A 15,380-nucleotide genomic window follows, 5' to 3' on the forward strand; every position below is an offset into this window, starting at 1 on the left:
AAGATGAACAAACTTCCTATTAACACCTTCAGCAGAAGAAGCTGAAGTATTTTGTACATGGAAAGAATCCAGAAAAGGAGAGTCTGTAGTCTGGCTTGGGAGCACTGAAAAGATTGCTCATGCCATATTATGAAGTAGATAGGCCTATGAGTTAATCAAAGTATCATTATCACGAGACACTTTTGCATTATGCTACTGACCCACAAGGCCATGAGGAAAGAAAGAAATCTCTCAGCAGGATCTCAGGAGACATTCTGAAGTACTTGGCTGTCAGCACCTTGGATCAAGAGCAGTAGACACATCACTGAATATAAAATACAACTATGGTAAATTGCTCAGTATTATTTAAAATAATTTAGCAGATTATTATTTAAGGTCTTGATTCAGCAGAGCACTGAAGCATATGCTCAATTTTAAGTGACTGGCGTCTACATGTTCTTTGGTGAATCATAGCCATAATGCCTTTTTTTCTCTCCTCCTGGCAATAGCTCACCTTAACTGATCACTCTAGTTATAGTGTGCCTGGTAACACCCATTGTTTCATGTTCTCTGGGTAGAAAAATCGTCCTACTGTATTTTCCACTGCATGCATCCAATGAAAGTGCCCATATGCTCAGGGTTTAGCTGATCACCATATTTGGGGTCAGGAAGGAATTTTCCTCCAGGGCAGATTGGAAGAGGCCCTGGAGGTTTTTTGCCTTCCTCTGTAGCATGGGGCACGGGTCACTTGCTGGAGGATTCTCTGCTCCTTGAAGTCATTAAACCACGATTTGAGGACTTCAATAGCTCAGACATAGGTGAGGTTTTTCGCAGGAGTGGGTGGGTGAAATTCTGTGGCCTGCGTTGTGCAGGAGGTCAGACTAGATGATCATAATGGTCCCTTCTGACCTCAGTATCTATGAATCTAAGTGGGCTGTAGCCCATGAAAGCTTATGCTCAAATAAATTTGTTAGTCTCTAAGGTGCCACAAGTACTCCTGTTCTTTTTGTGGATACAGACTAACATGGCTGATACTCTGATACCTCACTTTGTGATTTGACAGCAAAGTACCAGCCATGGTAGAAAGGTTAGTTTGACTGGCCTCACACCCACATTGCTCATAAGATGACATTCTTATTATCTTAGATTGCAACTTGATTGCTGTTTGTTCCTTTATTGATATAAGGTTAAAAAAAATCAGGGAAAAAGAGTACTCTTGGGGTGGTGGGAATATGTTGCTATGGCAGTAATCTAACACAAGGACACATTTCTGTAATATTAGTTTTGAATGAACATTTGTTTTGCTTTTGTTTTGTGCAGGTACATTTCTGCACCTCACAACCCACTTAACTACTTTTGTAATTACATAAAACAATTTTTAAAAGTGTTGGCTCTCTCTATAAGAGCTAAATGCTAACCTGCTTTTCAAACACAAAAATCCAACTTATAGTATTCCTGGGGAACAAAATTGAATAGCATGTTTTATTATTAATCTCTATAGAGATTCATAAACTTGTTTCTAAGAACCTAAGTAGATTATCTGTCGATTACTCACCTGCTGCACAATTCCCCAGTGTGAGGAATTACCAGATAAAGGGCCAACTTGCTTTGAAGTGCAAAATGTGTGTATTTAGCTAGATGTATCCAACCATCTATTTGTGAATCTATGTATCTAATATGTAAATACACAAATTGTGCATTATAATGCTAGCTAACAGCAGAATAGTGAATGGTGTATATATAACTTTACACATTATTTTAAAAGTTGGGAGTGTGCTATATCTTAGAATTAAAGATAATGGCCCACAAGGCAAATAAACTGGGAATCCCCCCGAAGGCAGAGTCTGCATGAGTTATGAGGCATCTGCCAGGGAATTAATGCCATTTACTCTCCAGTCTGTCTTTTCTCTCTCTCTCTCTCTCTCTCTCTCTCTCTCTTCACTCTGGTCCCTCCATCATACTGCAGCTGCAGTTACGATCCTTGCTCTTCACTCTGTGCATGTCACCCACTTCTCATATTCCTTTGTCTTTGTCCAATCTCATTCCTCAGCATCTTCACATTTCCTCACTCTCACCTTTAAGTATCTATATAGTGACAACCCTGTCTATTTCAGAGTAGCAGTCGTGTTAGTCTGTATCCACAAAAAGAAAAGGAGTACTTGTGGTACCTTAGAGACTAACAAATGTATTAGAGCATAAGCTTTCGTGAGCTACAGCTCACTTCATCGGATGCATACAGTGGAAAATATAGTGGGGAGATTTTATATACACAGAGACCACGAAACAATGGGTGTTACCATACAGACTGTAACAAGAGTGATCAGGAAAGGTGAGCTATTACCAGCAGGAGGGGGGGGATCCTTTTGTAGTGATAATCAAGGTGGGCCATTTCCAGCAGTTGACAAGGACAGTAGGGGGGGAAATAAACAAGGGGAAATAGTTTTACTTTGTGTAATGACACATCCACTCCCAGTCTTTATTCAGGCCTAAATTAATTGTATCCAGTGTGCAAATTAATTCCAATTCAGCAGCCTCTCATTAGAGTGTGTTTTTGAAGTTTTTTGTTGAAGAATTGCCACTTTTAGATCTGTAATCGAGTGACCAAAGAGAATGAAGTGTTCTCCGACTGGTTTTTGAATGTTACAATTCTTGACATCTGATTTGTGTCCATTTATTCTTTTACGTAGAGACTGTCCAGTTTGACCAATGTACATGGCACATGATGGCATATATCACATTGGTAGATGCGCAGGTAAACGAGCTTCTTATAGTGTGGCTGATGTGATTAGGCCCTATGATGGTGTCCCCTGAATAGATGTGTGGACACAGTTGGCAACGGGCTGCAAGGATAGGTTCCTGGGTTAGTGTTTTTGTTGTGTGGTATGTGGTTGCTGGTGAGTATTTGCTTCAGGTTGGGGGGGCTGTCTGTAAGCAAGGACTGGCCTGTCTCCAAAGATCTGTGAGAGTGATGGGTTATCCTTCAGGATAGGTTGTGGATCCTTGATGATGCATTGGAGAGGTTTTAGTTGGGGGCTGAACTATGGCCTGCTATACGTTTGTTTAATCAAAATGCCCCCATCTAGAACTCTGGGCATGTTACACTCTACCCTCCTTTCAGAACCTTTAACATCTACAATATAGTCATCTTGCTCCTTGTGCCGTGAACAGCTTCTGTCCTCCTTCACACCTTAAAATCCACCTCTTCCAGTTAGCATCCCGCTGCCCTTCAACCACTTAATTTCATTTAACTCAATTTAACAAACTTTCCCTTCCCACAAATGATATCAGTAGATTCATAGCTTGATAGATTTTATGGCCAGTCAGGACCATTATGATCATCTGGTCTCACTTTCTGTATAACACAGGCCATTGATTTCTCCCTGTGATTCCTGAATGTAGCTGAACAACTTGTGGTTGAACTAGGCACACAGTGTCTTCTAGGAAGTCATCTACTCTTCATTTATAGACTCTGAGTGATGGGAAAAGTGCCATAACCCTTCGTAATCTGTTTCTATGGTTAATTACCTTCAGTGTTTAAAAAAAAATAAATCTTAGTTCTGGTTTGAGTCTGTTCGATTGTAAACTTTCTCCTTATGTCTTTAAAATGCTGAGTGCACCAACTGTACTATGTAAAGAATCAGTAATTCAAGCAATTCAATTAGGAGCCTGAATAAATAGAAACCACTAACCCTCTAGTGTTTGTTCTTCAAAGTAGAGATTTCTCTCATTTTCCCCTTCCTCTTTCTGTCTCCTTTCCCATATCCAGTTCTTGGTTGACTCTCTCCCACCTGTCCCAGTGCTTCTCTCTGTATATTGCCATTATATTCCATTTTCATTGCTTTGCATCCTGATTTTTTTGTCTCCTTTTGACATTACATGATATACTGCATTATTATTTATTGTTTAACATGTCTATTGTAATGGTGCTTTGTGGCCTTAACCAGGTCAGAGCCCCATGGAACTATGTGCTATAAAGTCTAAACATTTAGTAACTGGCAGCACTTACCCTGAAGAGCTCTCAGTTGCAGCACCTATTTTGGAAGTCGTGGCATGTTTAATAACATACCTAGCAAGTGAGGCCAGTAAATGCCAGCTCTGGCCCTACCTCTGGGGCCTCCACAAGTTCTTCTAATCCTCCCCTTGAGGAGGGAGCACTACTGACCTCTGCACAGCAGGAAGGTGAGTTGGGGCATGTTAGCTGGAAGGGGGGAAAAGTGTTAGTGTTGCTGGAGCCAGAGCATCTGGAAGTAAGGCACTCTAGGACACCACCATGGAGTACTGCCTAACGGCTAATCTCACCCTGAGGAGGAGAGTTTATTTGCCAGAGGGATGAGGCAGGCAGGTAATTCCTTGCAAGGAGAGGAAGGAGCAGGAGCTACATAAGGGGCAGAGGGTCATCATTTGCTGACTATGTTGCCTTTTATACCCATACCTGCCAGGCTTGTTAATCTATCCAATTTTAAACTACCCTCTTCCAAAAGGCATGTTGCAGTACCATGCCATTCCTGGGACAAGGCCAGCTTTACAACCATCTGGGACTCAAACAGCTGCAGGAAAGGGGGAAGAAAATTGTTTCCACTTCTGGTTCTATTGCTAAGGGGGCGGGGAGAATGAGGGATGAGTGGTAAGTTTCTGAGCAGGACTGAGTGGGACTCCCAAGTGGCTGCTGAGTTAGTTTAGTTCCTGCAGGCAGCTTTGGCCTAACAACACCATCTTTAGAAAAACTCAGTTGGAATGACATTACAGGCTAAATATATTATCATTTCTAGATTTGAAATATAATTCCTGGGGGAACCACTCATGGCCTTCTTCCCATCGGTGGGTAATTGCATGGTTGCCATAATAGAGTCATAGATTCCAAGGCCAGAAGGGCTGATTGTGATCATCTAGTCTGACCTCCTGTATAACACAGGCCACAGAACTTCCACAAAATAACTCCTAGAGCATATATTTTAGAAAAACATCCAATCTTGATTTAAAAATGTCAGTGACGGAGAATCCACCATAACCTCTGGTAACTTGTTCCAGTGGCTAATTACCCTCACTGTTAAAAAATGTGAGCCTTACTTCCAGTCTGAATTTGTCTAGCTTTAACTTCCACCCTTGGATTGTATTATACCTTTCTCTGCTAGATGGAAGAGCCCAGTATTAAATATTGGTTCCCCATGTAGGTACTTATATTCTGTAATAAAGTCACCCTTAACCTTCTCTTTGTTAAGCTAAATACTCTGAGCTCCCTGAGTCATGCAAGGGATGTTTTTTAATACTTCAATCTAAACCTTCTCCAATTTATCAATATCCTTGTATTGTTGGCACCAGATCTGGACACAGTATTCCAGCAGCAGTCACACCAAGTGCCAAGTACAGAGGTAAAATAACCTAACTTCTCTACTCCTACTTGAGATTCCCCCGTTTAGGTATCCAAGGATATTAATAACTCTTTTGACCAGAGCATCACACTGGGAACTCATGTTCAGCTGATTATCCACCACGTTCCCCAAATCTTTTTCAGTCACTGCTTCCCTATCTTGTAAGCAGTGTTTAATTTGTAATGAAAGAGGTGTAGCAGCTCAAGCAATTTCATTACATTCATAACTGATGCAGCAATCCCAGAGGTACCAGGGCTATGAACTGCCAAGCCTAGCGGTCCTGGAGCTCAGCCCTGGCACAAATTGAGCACTGCCTGTAAGTATGAACTACATCATATGACACACTCTAACAGTGACAGATGTTCTGCAAATCTTTGGGGGATTGGAGCCCTCATTTGAATTCTAAAACCAACAATTCAGTTTTAGCTCAACATTTGTACTCCCTTTACTAATCTGTTTTGATTTTTGAAGGTTGTGTAGGAAGATTCAAAATATTGACTGGAATGTAAACTATATAGATCTAGTTTCTTCTGTCATGCATGTTCCATCAATTTTTTTTTGTTGAGTATAAGTTCTCATTAGATAGCACAGGTGCTCCTTATTACTGTAGTGCCATATTAAGAATGTTTTTCTCCTTTTCTTTTGAAAACTAAGACCTATCAGACCTACAATAACAGTGTTAGGCTAAGTAGGTCTAGAGGGGACAAAGCTGGTATATATTCTGGTGGGGACTGAGGGGAGAGGAGAAAGAGGATGCTACACCAACACAGAGTCCCATCTGAATTGATTCCTAGCCTGTAGTGACAGTGTTCCAAAAGGCTGAGGAGGAGCCACTGGGGCTTAATTCAGATCTGTCTGGTTAGAAATGTATACATCATACAGAGTACTGAAACACAACACATCAGTTACATACATAACCACATGATCTACATCACATATTGAAGAGTCAACAGTCATGACCCATAGCTCCATCCCAGGACGATTTTTCCTGAGCAGTTATGGTGTCAATTTACATCTCTTGATTTAAGGTAAGGAGTAGATTTAAAAAAAAACCCTTCATAAATGCTCCAGTCTGTTCAATCTGCATTGTCTAACACACACAGAATATTGAACTCCTCCTCTGGATTGTTTTATGTACTTTTTCTAACTGGAGTTATACACTTCCATTTACTCCAGACATTTCAACTGCATTTTTTATATATTTGTTTGGGGTTTTTTGGCTTTGGACCCTTAAAAGGACAGAGGGATTAGATCTGTTACTCATGGGGACTGAGGGTGGAGCACATTCTTGTGCAGGTCAGCATTAATCCTACATGATTAGTGTTCTATCATGCATCCCCCTCTAGTGACTATTCCACAGAAAACATGAGACTGTTACTAAAACCTGCTCGCATAATTATTTGTCATTAACTCAAATGATAGAGGCCCATGCTTTTAGTGCTAGAGATCCTGGTGGCAACTCAGGATTAGTTACCATACATCACTTAGGTCCCATATTGAGTACATTGGCCTTGTACTGGCTGTCTGCCTGGTATGAGTTTCAGGGGTCTATCATTTTCAGTTCCTCATGCTGTTTTTCACTTTGAAGGAGGTGTTAGGGTTCCTTCCTCACTCTGAACTCAGGGTACAGATGTGGGGACACGCATGAAAGTCCCCCTAAGCTTATTCTTAGGTTTCATAGATATTAAGGTCAGAAGGGACCATTATGATCATCTAGTCTGACCTCCTGCACAACGCAGGCCACAGAATCTCACTCACCCACTCCTGTGATAAACCTCGCACCTATGTCTGAGCTATTGAAGTTCTCAAATCATGGTTTAAAGACTTCAAGGAGCAGAGAATCCTCCAGCAAATGACCTGTGTCCCATGCTACAGAGGAAGGCGAAAAACCTCCAGGGCCTCTTCCAATCTGCCTTGAAGGAAAATTCCTTCCCGACCCCAAATATGGCGATCAGCAAAGCCTGAGCATATGGGCGACATTCACCAGCCAGATACCCAGGAAAGAATTCTCTGTAGTAACTCCGATCCCACCCCATCTAACATTCCATCACAGGCCATTGGGCCTATTTACCATGAATAGTTACCATGAAGATCAATTAATTGCCACAATCATGTTATCCCATCATACCATCTCCTCCATAAACTTATCGAGTTTAATCTTAAAGCCAGATAGGTCTTTTGCCCCCACTGCTTCCCTTGGAAGGCTATTCCAGAACTTCACTCCTCTGATGTTTAGAAACCTTCGTCTAATTTCAAGTCTAAACTTTCTGATGACCAGTTTATATCCATTTGTTCTTGTGTCCACATTGGTACTGAGCTTAAATAATTCCTCTCCCTCTCCGGTATTTATCCCTCTGATATATTTATAGAGAGCAATCATATCTCCCCTCAACCTTCTCAAGCCAAGCTCCTTGAGTCTCCTTTCATAAGACAGGTTTTCCATTCCTTGGATCATCCTAGTAGCCCTTCTCTGTACATGTTCCTTCTTAAACATCATCCTTCTTAAACATGGGAGACCAGTTTTCCAGTATTCCAGGTGAGGTCTCACCAGTGCCTTGTATAATGGTACTAACACCTCCTTATCTTTCCTGGAAATACCTCTCCTGATGCATCCCAAGACCGCATTAGCTTTCTTCACGGCCACATCACATTGGTAGCTCATAGTCATCCTGTGATCAACCAATACTCCAATGTCCTTCTCCTCCTCCGTTACTTCTAATTGATGCGTCCCCAGCTTATAACTAAAATTTTCGTTATTAATCCCTAAATGCATGACCTTATACTTCTCACTATTAAATTTCATCCTATTAGTGTTACTCCAGTTTACAAGGTCATCCAGATCTTCCTGTATGATATCCCGGTCTCTCTCTAAATTGGCAATACCTCCCAGCTTTGTATCATCCGTAAACTTTATTAGTACACTCCCACTTTTTGTGCCAAGGTCAGTAATAAAACGATTAAATAAGATTGGTCCCAAAACCGATCCCTGAGGAACTCCACTGGTAACCTCCCTCCAGCCTGACAGTTCACCTTTCAGTATGACCCGCTGTAGTTTCCCTGTTAACCAATTCCTTATCCACCTTTCAATTTTCATATTGATCCCCATCTTTTCCAATTTAACTAATAATTCCCTATGTGGCACAGTATCAAATGCCTTACTGAAATCTAGGTAAATTAGATCCACTGGGTTTCCTTTGTCTAAAAAATCTGTTACTTTCTCAAAGAAGGAGATCAGGTTGGTTTAATATTCTTGGATGAAGATTATCTGGGCCCCCTGATTTAGTCCCATTAAGCTGTTCGAGTTTCTCTTCTACCTCAGATATGGTAATATCTACCTCCATATCCTCATTCCCATTTGTCATGCTACCATTATCTCTAAGATCCTCATTAGCCTTATTAAAGACTGAGGCAAAGTGTTTGTTTAGATATTGGGCCATGCCTAGATTATCCTTAACCTCCACTCCATCCTCAGTGTTTAGCGGTCCCACTTCTTCTTTCTTTGTTTTCTTCTTATTTATATGGCTATAGAACCTTTTACTATTGGTTTTAATTCCCTTTTGCAAAGTCTAACTCTACTTAACTTTTAGCCTTTTTCACTTTATCCCTACATGTTCTGACCTCAATAAGGTAGCTTTCCTTGCTGATCTTTCCCATCTTCCACTCCCTGTAGGCTTTCTGCTTTTTCTTAATCACCTCTCTGAGATACTTGCTCATCCAGCTTGGTCTACAAGTCCTGCCTATGAATTTTTTCCCCTTTCTTGGGATGCAGGCTTCCGATGGCTTTTGCAGCTTTGATTTAAAGTAATCCCAGGCCTCCTCTGCCTTTTGTTCCATAAGTTCTTCAGTCCAATCCACTTCCCTAACTAATTTCCTTAATTTTTGAAAGTCGGCCCTTTTGAAATAAACCCTAGTCACAGATTTATTTTTGTTTGAACTTCCGTTCAGTTTGAACTTAATTAGCTCATGATCACTTGAACCAAGGTTGTCCCCTACAACCATTTCTTCTATGAGGTCCTCACTACTCACCAAAACCAAATCTAAAATGGCATCCCCTCTAGTCGGTTCAGCAACTACTTGCTGAAGGAATCCATCAGCTATCGCATCTAGGAAAATCTGAGCCCTATTATTATTACTAGCACTCGTCCTCCAGTCTATATCTGGGAAGTTAAAGTCTCCCGTGATCACACAATTTCCATTAGTATTTACTTCATTAAAAACATTAAAGAGGGCTCTATCCATATCCAAATTAGATCTCGGCGGTCTATAGCACATCCCAAGCACTATCCCAGGGAAGGCTCTACTAGTTTTCTTCCCCAATGTGATTTTTGCCCAGACGGACTCTGTCTTATCCATTCCATCGCTTCTTATTTCTTTACATTCTACCTCATCACTGATATACAATGCTACTCCACCACCTTTACCTTTATTTCTGTCTTTCTTAAACAGCACATACCCTTCAATACCCTGTAGTCCAGTCATGAATATTATTCCACCATGTTTCTGTTATCCCTATAATATCTGGTTTCACTTCCTGCACCAGTAGCTCTAGTTCCTCCATTTTGTTACCTAGGCTTCTTGCATTGGTGTACAAACATCTTAATTTTTGATATTTGGCCTCACTCACATTCTGTACCCAACTGGGCATGGTCATTCTACCAGTATGACCTATTAGACTTGTATCCTCACTGCCCTTCCTCCTTATGTCCATTCTCCTACCCATGGCTGTATCCTTTCTTACTTTGTTTTCTTCCCTCTCAGTGCTAAAATCCAGCATGGAGATTACCTGGACATCTCCCAACCATCTCCCCCAAATTCCTAGTTTAAAGGTCTCTTAATCAGTTGTGTCAGCCTCCATCCTAGAAGTCTATTTCCTTCCCTACTCCGATGAAGTCCATCCCAAGAGAACTGTCCTCTGTCCATGAATGCCTCCCAGTGGCCATACATCCCAAAGCCCTCCTTATAGCACCACTGCCTAAGCCAACTGTTGGTAGTCATAATCTTGTCACACCTTTGTTGCCCTTCTCTAGGAACAGGCAGAATCCCACTAAAGATCACCTGAGCCTTTATTTCCTTAAGCATCTTCCCCAGCCTAGCATAGTCTCCCTTGATACATTCCAGCAAGAATCTACCGGTATCATTTGTTCCCACATGAAGGATAATTAGGGGATTCTTTCCCACTCCCTTTAGGATCCTTTTCAACCTCAGGTCTACATCCCGTATCTTAGCACCTGGAAGATAGCACACCGTTCTATTCTCTGGATCAGTTCTGGTTACAGGCCTGTCTATTCTTCTCAGTAAGGAGTCCCCGATCACATAGACCTGCCTTTTCCTGGTGACTGTGCTATTCTCCAGTCTATCCCCTGTTCCTTCTGGCTACAAGTTCTTTCTATTCCTATTCTCCCTTATAATCCTCTTCAACCCATCCTGTATCTTCCTGGACTCATATTTGGTGTAGTCTCCATTGGCTCTTCCCCTTTTCCAATAGGGCTAGCTGCTCTTCTCTTCTTCCTTGCCCTTCCACCTTCAGTGACCACCTGCTGAGCCCCTTCTTCATTTTCCAACTCTGCAAACCTATTCTTGAGCTCTATTTCTCCTTCACTAGCCCGTCTTTTCCTCTGCCTGCTTCTTTTAGTCACATGCTTCCACTGTCTACTTTCCTCACCCAGCAGTCTCCCCATCTGCAAGTCTGAGCTTTTCCCTTCAGCTACCTCATGTCTTTGCTCCATAATCTGCTCGAACCCCCTTCTCAACTCAGCCAGAATTTCCACCTGCATCTCCAATCCTTGGATCTTTTCCTCAATCAGCTCTATCAGATGGCATTTCATGCAGACAAAACTCTTACCAGGTACCCCCTCCAGGATCATGTACATACCTCAGCTTTCACATCCAGTCATCTTCATTGTGTCTTCCACCACATGGGTCACTCCCACTGCTGCCTCTGTATCTGTCATTGCCTTCCCACCTAAATCCTGTTAATCTGGGAAACACAAACCACACCAAAACACCACCACCCACAGCAAAAACCAACCCCAAACAAGTACCACAATACAAAATCCCACTGAAACTCCCCTGTTTACAGCTCTGTTTGCTGGCTCCTGTGCCAGGTTAAAAACTTCCCCAAGGTACAAACTTTGCCTTGTCCTTGAACAGTATGCTGCCATCACCAAGCGTTTGTAACAAAGAACAGGGAAAGAAACCACTTGGAGATGTTTTTCCCCCAAAATATCCCCCCAAGCCCTACAACCCCTTTCCTGGGGAAGGCTTGAAAATAATTCTCTCCAATTTGTACAGGTGAACACAGACCCAAACCCTTGGATTTTAAGAACAATGAAAAATCAATTAGGTTTTTAAAAATCATTTTAATTAAAGAAAAGGTAAAAGAATTAACTCTATAAAATTAGGATGGAAAATACTTTACAGGGTATTCAGATTCAAAACACAGAAGATCCCCCTCTGGGCAAAATCTTAGTTACAGAAAAAACAGGAATAAACCTCCCCCTTAACCCAGGGAAAATTCACATAAAACAAAAGATAAACTAATCTGCCTTGCCTGGCTTACCCTATACTGGTTGCAATATTGAAGACTTGGATTAGGATGGGTTGGAGAAGATGGATTTTTGTCTATCGTCTCTCAGTCCCAAGAGAGAACAAACACGTATAAAAAAAAAAAGAGCACAAAACAAAAGCCTTCCTTCCCCCAAGATTTGAAAGTATCTTGTTCCCTTATTGGTCCTTTGGGTCAGGTGCCAGCCAGGTCAGCTGAGCTCCTTAACCTTTCACAGGTAACAGAATGTTGCCTCTAGCCAGGAGGGATTTTATAGCACTGTATACAGAAAGGTGGTTACCCTTCCCTTTATATTTATGACAGGAGGCATTGCGACATTTTGCTTTGCTTCAATCCTTGTGCTGGAAGAAAACAAAACCAGCTTTGCTTTGCTTTAGACATTTTGTAATTATTTTTGGTACACATATAATAAGGGTTTTATTTAAGCAGTTCTAGACAAGTGAGTAGAGGACAAAAGCTTTCTATTTTAGAAACAGGCAGACTCATGTTGCTAAGCTGCATTCTCCATTTCACTCCTCCACTCAAGGCAGAGCCCATTCACTACTACAAGCAACTCAACAGTTCAAAACTGGACTGCAGAGCACCAGAATTCTGCACTTAAAAATGTAGGGTGAAGTTGAGAGTTCAGCCTAAATAAGGGTGTCTGAACTGATGAAACTTATACCATCTTTTAGCTCCCTCTAAATGTATTTTACCCCAAGGTAGACCCCCCTCTAGAATCCCATACGCTTACTTACCTAGACTCATACTCACTTTCCAGTGGGTCACTTGCCCATCACCTTTACATATCACCTCTGAATTTAGTCCGGAGCCGAACTGAGCGTGACAGAGTGGAAGTTTAATTTGGCAGCTGCACAGGGAGGGCAAATAACTGCCATGACGATCTCCTGAGATGTTCAGCCACTCCTGATTTTTTTTTTTAACAGATTCTTTTTTCAAGCATTTTTCTTCTGTAGTTTGGATTTCACTTTAATGCAATAAGCATGTGTTATGTTGCTAGAAGTATCTGATTAAAATGGAATATCACTGAATGGTTTCATAAGCAATTATCCTTACCATGTAATTAAACACAGCTCAAGCATATAAATCAGAGGCTTTCCTGTATCGCTGAAATCTAATATGTAGTGTAGCAGGACGGTTCTAATATACAGTGTAGCAGAACCGACAATGGATGAAATTCGCTGTGTCTGTTTCTCCCCGGCACGAATTTGTTCTTTTGTCAGCTAAGAAAGCAGAGGCATTGGCCCTCACTAGCGCCAGCCGTCAGCCTCATGCAGGAAAGTGAACCCTTGGTGGTAAGCGCTTTGTGAAAGTGGGAACATTAGCTAGCATTGTCATGCTCTGTGGTATCTTACTTCACAACCAGCAATGACCTAAGGTATGTGAAGAATAGTGACAGCCCCACAACAGTAAGACCATGGCATATTATTTAAATCCTTGTATTGCATAACATCATGAAGACCTTATGCATTTTCCAGGCTGTCTGACTAGTGCAGAAAACATTTTTCTGCACTTTAAAAATCTCAACATAAAAACTGCTTAATCCTTTACTTTTCTCATAAATCTTAACACAATTCCTTCTTTAGTAGAAAGCTATGGGTAATTATACTGTACAACAAAAACATATGCTTCGAGGATCATTGGATGTGTTAATTACCATTTAGTAGGATTGATGCTTACATTGTTGAAATAGTAAGGAAGAGTGTAAAAAATTATTCTTGATTAAATCAATTCCTTTTCTCAAATGAGGGTGATTTCAGTAGTCATTTCCTTTTTTAGATGATGGATAGATAAGTCTATCATCATTCTCCTATGCACTCCCAGTCCGGAGAACAGTGTCTCAATTTAGCAAGGCCTGTTGAATATTCTTACTCTTTTAATAGAACATATTTGCAAGATTTGCACAGATGTGTTTACTAATACAGTCTGTTTTGCATATCCCTTAACCTTTTCTGAATTAGGACAAACTATTCAGTGCTTATACCAAATAAAAAGTCTATTTTGTATAATTCAGTAGCTGCTGATCTTAGTGAGCTACAGGTCATTTTGACCCAGCCAAGACTATCAATACTGTCTCCAATCTGGCTTTGTGCAGACATGGATTGCAAAAAATGATCAAGTTGCACTGTCACTTTCTTATCAAAGTCAACTAGATTTTGAAGTAACTTCTTATTGTGTCTGCCTTTTTTAAAAAATCATTTTGTTTGTGGCAATGTAGTACAGGAACAAATCTACATGCCTGGTTTGAATATAACCAAAGCCTTGTTTTGAAAATACACAAGGTCAAATCCTGCTCTCCTTTCTCACATGAGTAGTCCTAGTGGGAGTGTAGAGCAGGATTTGCCTTATAATATATAAAACATGCATTCCTTATATACATTAAAGCCACAAAAAAGATCTGCAAGGGAAGATACTGCACCCATACAGATCCAGTGGCAGGTTAAGTCCTTGCTTTTACAAAAAATGAAACATGTGAGATCCAGCTGAGACTCATTTTTCTTTCTAAAGAGTCTTTATAATTTAGAGAGCTATTATGAAGTAACTAAGGTTCAGAATTGGATCTAATATGTATATAGGTTTATCACACACACACTGCAGATATATATAAAATTCACTCTGCTGTCAGGCAAGACTATATGATGTCTGAATGACTACTCTGGTTGGTTGCTTGGTTGCCACTCCGGCAGCCTCCTGAGAGAGAGAGCAAGTCAGCTAACAAACTGTCCTCATACTTTTAACACTGGTCAACAGAAAATTTAAACAAGCCATAGCCATGTTGCTGTTTGCAGTTCCCTAAAGGAATCATAAGAGAAATGAATGCTTGCTGGGTAAAAAAGAATAAAATACAAAACAAACATGTAATGGTGCTGAGGGAGTTGGCTGATGTGATTGCAGAGCCATTGGCCATTATCTTTGAAAATCCTTGGCGATCGGGGGATGTCCCGGACGATTGGAAAAAGGCAAATATAGTGCCCATATTTTAAAAAAGGGAAGAAAAAGAACCCCGAGAACTACAGACCGGTCAGCCTCACTTCAGTCCCCAGCAAAATCATGGAGCGGGTCCTCAAGGAATCCATTTTGAAGCACTTGGAGGAGAGGAAGGTGATCAAGAACACCCAACATGGATTCACCAAGGGCAAGTCATGCCTGACCAACCTGATTGCCTTCTATGATGAGATAACTGGTTCTGTGGATATGGGGAAAAGTGGTGGATGTGATATAGCTTGACTTTAGCAAAGCTTTTGATACGGTCTCCCACAGTATTGTGCCAGCAAGTTAAAGAAGTATGGATTGGATGAATGGACTGTAAGGTGGATAGAAATCTGGCTAGATTGTCGGGCTCAACAGGTAATGATCAACGACTCAATGTCTAGTTGGCAGCCGGTATCAAGCAGAGTGCCCCACGGGTCGGTCCTGGGGCTGGTTTTGATCACCATCTTTATGGGATGAATTGCACTCTCAGCAAG

At 41.2% G+C, this 15,380-nt stretch overlaps 1 protein-coding gene across 1 annotated transcript in view; it reads left to right on the forward strand.

Moving 5' to 3' along the window:
* Window positions 1–15,380, forward strand: part of DLGAP2 (DLG associated protein 2) — a 709,806-nt gene that overhangs the window by 374,999 nt on the left and 319,427 nt on the right. The window lies entirely within an intron of this gene.

Source organism: Lepidochelys olivacea (genome assembly GCF_965140295.1).
Source record: "Lepidochelys olivacea isolate rLepOli2 genome assembly, chromosome: 3".
NCBI classification, from domain to species: Eukaryota; Metazoa; Chordata; order Testudines; family Cheloniidae; genus Lepidochelys; species Lepidochelys olivacea.